Below are 5268 nucleotides of genomic sequence, written 5' to 3' on the forward strand. Positions count from 1 at the left end.
AAGGTATTCGATGGGGTTGAGATCCGAGCTCTGTGCAGGCCAGTCAAGTTCTTCTACACTGATCTTGACAAACCATTTCTATATGGACCTCGCTTTGTGCACGGGGCATTGTCATGCTGAAACGGGAAAGGGCCTTCCCCAAACTGTTGCCACAATGTTGGAAGTACAGAATCGTCTAGAATGTCATTGTATGCTATAGACTTAAGATGTCCCTTTACTGGAACTAATGGGCCTAGCCTGAACCATGAACAACAGCCACAGACCATTAGTCCTCCTCCGCCAAACTTTACAGTTGGCACTATGCATTCATTGAGGTAGCGTTCTCCTGGCGTCCGTCAGACTGCCAGATGGTGAAGCGTGATTCATTACTCTAGAGAACGAGTTTCCACTGTTCCAGAGTCCAATAGCGGTGAGTTTTACACCACTCCAGCTGACTCTTGGCATTGCACATGGTGATTTTAGGATGGTGTGCGGCTGCTTGGCCATGGAAACCCATTTCATGAAGCTCCCGACAAACAGTTATTGTGCTGACGTTGCTTCCAGAGGCAGTTTGGAACTCAGTATTGAGTGTTGCATCTGAGGACAGATTACTTTTATGCGCTTCAGCACTCGCCGGTCCCGTTCTGTGAGCTTGTGTGGTCTACCACTTCTCGTCTGTGTCGTTGTTGCTCCTAGACGTTTCCAATTTACAATAAGAGCACTTACAGTTTGACCGGGGTAGTTCTAGCAGGGCAGAAATTTGAATTGACTTGTTAGAAAGGTGGCATCCTATGACGGTGCCAAGTTGAAAGTCACTAAGCTCTTCAGTAAGGTCATTCTGAGGCCAATGTTTGTCTATGAAAATTTGTCTATGAAAATTCATTCATCCATTCGTTCATCCACCTCTAGCCTGCTCGCCTCCCTACCACTGAGGAAGTACAGTTCCCGCTCAGCCCAGTCAAAACTGTTCGCTGCTCTGGCTCCCCAATGGTGGAACAAACTCCCTCACGACGCCAGGACAGCGGAGTCAATCACCACCTTCCGGAGACACCTGAAACCCCACCTCTTTAAGGAATACCTAGGATAGGATAAAGTAATCCTTCTCACCCCCCTTAAAATATGTAGATGCACTATTGTAAAGTGGCTGTTCCACTGGATGTCATAAGGTGAATGCACCAATTTGTAAGTCGCTCTGGATAAGAGCGTCTGCTAAATGACTTAAATGTAATGTAAATGTAATATGTTTGGGTAGGCCAGGGTGTGACATGGGTTTATATGTTTGTATTTCGTATTAGGGTTTGTATTAATTGGGAGTGTGTATTATTAGGGGTGTGTCTAGTTAGGCTTGGCTGCCTGAGGCGATTCCTAATTGGAGTCAGCTGATTCTAGTTGTCTCGGATTGGGAACCGTATTTAGGTAGCCGGAGTGCGCGTTGTATTTCGTGGGTGATTGTTCCTGTCTTAGTGTTAGTCACCAGATAGGCTGTATTAGTTTCATTCGTTTGTTGTTTTCTTCTTCCGTTATTTCATGTACCGTATTAGCTTCATTAAAAGTCATGAGTAACCTACACGCTGCATTTCGGTCTGACTTACTTCAAACAACAGACGAATATCATTACACTAATGTAATAATTATTGTTAATGTTCTCCAAAGAATCTCAATAAAAACATTTTAAGGCAACACGATATAGAATTAGTTGGATAAAATAATCATATCTTGGGTACCTTGAAAGGCGCAAATAAATCTACTATATTATTAAAGAGCAACTTTTGTCAAATGTAGTTGTACTGTAATAAAACTAAATAAAATACTGTCTGTTAAGGAGTCAAATCAATGTGTTATTCTCTTCAAACCCTGGAATGCTGGTCTAGCAGTGACCACAGCGGATTAGATGACGTGATGCAGGTCTCCCTGTACCCTCGATCTTTCCCTCCAGTTCTGCCGACCCAGAGATGCAAACTGAACCTGTGTCTTCCACATGAGAAAGGCCCTGAGACACAAACATTAATTTCAGCAATGCTTTCAGTTTACAATGAGACGTATTCATTTGCACTCACTTCTCCCCCATCACCCTGTGTGATCTCAGACCCTATAAGACAAAATATGAAACAATCACTTGTTTTCACACAAACCCTACTTTTGGGACTTTTCTGGTAGCAAACAATTAGACAGTGTTCTTTACCTAGATTTGACAAGCACCTAGTCTGGAGCTCCTTCCTGCTTGTGTCCTCTCACTATAGGAAATAAGGTGATCGTATCACATGTTTGTTCAGTCTATCAGCAAAAGGCCCAGCATTCCAGCCAAAAGCAACACGACGCATAGTCCAACGACAGCTTTCATCACCACAACTGAAAGACAAAAGCACAGTTCAATATGTGTAAATGTCACCTGTATTAAAGATAGCAGGTCGAAACTTCTTGCTCTCTGTAGTGAGCACAGCACGGAGGGTTGCTAACGACAAACATAAAGCTGGGTGGCACTTATGTTCTTGTTTATCAAGACCCTCAGTTTTGACCAACACACACTGCCATTTTAGTTTCACCACAAAGAGCAAAAACAGAGATTTGATATACTTTTCATTCAGTCTAATTTGTGTCTGAATGTCTGTGGACAACCTACCATTTGTAGGTCCTTATCTCTCCCAACAACATCTGAAAATATATGGTGAAGAATATAGGTCATGGAATTTACTTTCACAGTGTTACTTTCAAACTTGTGATAAGAATTGCATAGTGTTGCTGTGTGTTACCTGTTTTCATAACAGCAGTGGTACTCTGGATGTTGAAGTGATCTGGGTTTGCAAAAATAAATTAATAATCAAGTCAGGCATAAGCATGGCATTTGAAATGAAAGGGGGATGGCATTAGAAGGGTCTCTAAAGTGTGGTTCCCCCAACGCTTTCTCTCACTGCTTTTTACTAGGAAGTGATGAAGTTGATTGTTGAGCCTGATCTTTTAATTAAATGAAAATGTCACTGTTAAAATAACGTACAATTAAATAGATAAAATGCTATTTGGAAAGCTCCTACCTGTCAACACTGTTACTTTAGCTGCCGTTTCCCCATTACACAGGTTCTCTCCAGAGTCCCCAGGATGCAGATTGAGGTTCTGCAGGGCTCCATCTTCATCAAAGGAAAAACCTGTTCTGTGGGTCCTCCCACTCCCTTTTCCTGTTTTGCATGTGTCACGATCATTCTTGAAGAACCACCTCTGCTTGGCGTTTCTAGATACTGTACAGGGCAGCAATAGGGTTCTGCCAGCAGGACGCTAATTTATATGTGTTCATGAAGTAGCATCTGAAATCAATAGAAATTGCTCATAATTATTCTGATACACTATGATTTCTCCCAGTAGCTAGAATGACTACTTCCTGTTCTTATGTTTTGTTAATTTTGTCTTGGATAGAAAGAAGGTTTGAGTGCTGTGCGTGTAGTACTCAATGCACATAACAAAATGTTCACTGTACCTGTAGCTGTTACACTGGAGGTGAGGAGAATCATTAGGAAACACAAAAAAACGTACAAATGTTTCACCAGAACTCTTATTATAACTTTTATTATTAAGTGTTATTACTTTTCTATTATTTCTCTATTTTCTCTCTCTACATTGCTGGGAAGGGCCCGTAAGAAAGCATTTCACTGTCCATCTAAAACCTGTTGCTAACGAAGCATGTGACAAATAAAGTAGATTTGGATTTGATACTTGTTAAAAGTCATTCATCAATTTAATTGAATTACTTTCAAGGACAGTTGCAGTGCGTGGGTAAAATCACTTGGGAAGCCAAACCAGAAATAAAAGGCGTATTACAACCTACATGTGGTGAGGATTGCGTTGTTTGCTCTATAACCTGTTAGTTCATATGCCTTCCGGCAGTGGCGACTTTAGCATGTAATTCTTGGTGGGGCAAAACAAAAAATGTCTAAAAATGATGCATGCCATCAAAGCCACTACACAACACAACATAACACTAAACAATACATTAATTGGACTATAACGGTGTCAAACGGGTCCCACAAACTGTTAGTGCCTACATTAAGCTGTCCCAAAAGCAGAGTCCCAACACCTTACCACTGCTACACCTGGCTATCAGCGGAAACCTTGTCTGGCAGGGAAACAGTTCATTCAGCCTCATTTACTGCATTTTAAAAACATAGCTGATATGGCTGACTTGCTTAAACAAATGTGTTTTTACTGACAATTGAGATGAACAAACTATGGCATAAGGGGACGACAAGCGGATAAGAGGAAATCCGTAATTTCGATGAAGACATTAATGAGCGTGATAGGACGGACGTAGTCAATATAAACATGAGACCTCAGGATAAGACCCAGCTGCAGACAGTTTGAAGTAACAAAAGTTTATTACAAAAACAGGGGACAGGCAAACTACAGGTCAAGGGCAGGCAGAGGTCAGTAATCCAGAGCAGAGTCTGAAAGGTACAGAACGCCAGGCATGCTCAGGGTCAGAGTGGGAAGAATGGTCAAAACCGGGAAAACTAGAAAACAGGGGCCTAGAGAGAAAACAGGAGTATGGGAAAGCGCTGGTAGGCTTGACGAAACAAGAAGAACTGGCAACAGACAAACAGAGAACACAGGTATAATGGGATACAGGGCAGATGGGCGACAACTGGAGGGGGGTGGAGACAATCACAAAGACAGGTGGAACAGATCAGGGTGTGACAATAACTACAATAAATGTACAGCGACAGAATTCAGAACATGGGCCATTCTTACAGTATTCTCCCTGTACACCAAATCAGAACCGTAGGATAAATAAAGGGGGCATATAAGCAGACAATGAAAGCTCTTACAATATTTGATGATTACATTTCTCTAAAACAGGCTATAGGCTACATTTGCACCACCAAGTCAGAACAATAGGCTGAATTATGAGGGGAAAATGGACCAAATTATTTGGGTGAGGCACACGGACTACTAACAGTTTACTACACAACATACACTTAGTATTAATTTCTTGGCTACAGTATACATATCTCCCTGGCACATTACATCATTTATGCAGCAGCATACAACACATTTTTGGACTCACCTTGTTGTGCTGTGCTCACTTGGCGTGACGGTGTTTCGTGGGAAAATGTTGTCATCAAACTTCATGTTTGGCATTCAATGGATTTATGTTGCTTTCAAAACAACTGGGAACTCAGAAAAAAAACTATGTTGAATCATGATGACGTCAGTGATCTTCAGGTCGGAGCTCTAGAAAGAGGCCAGAGTTCCCGACTTGCAATGCCGAGTTGGATGACCGTTCCAACTGGGAGAGCTTTTTAT

This window comes from Oncorhynchus gorbuscha, linkage group LG24 (assembly GCF_021184085.1).
Source record: "Oncorhynchus gorbuscha isolate QuinsamMale2020 ecotype Even-year linkage group LG24, OgorEven_v1.0, whole genome shotgun sequence".
NCBI lineage: Eukaryota > Metazoa > Chordata > Actinopteri > Salmoniformes > Salmonidae > Oncorhynchus > Oncorhynchus gorbuscha.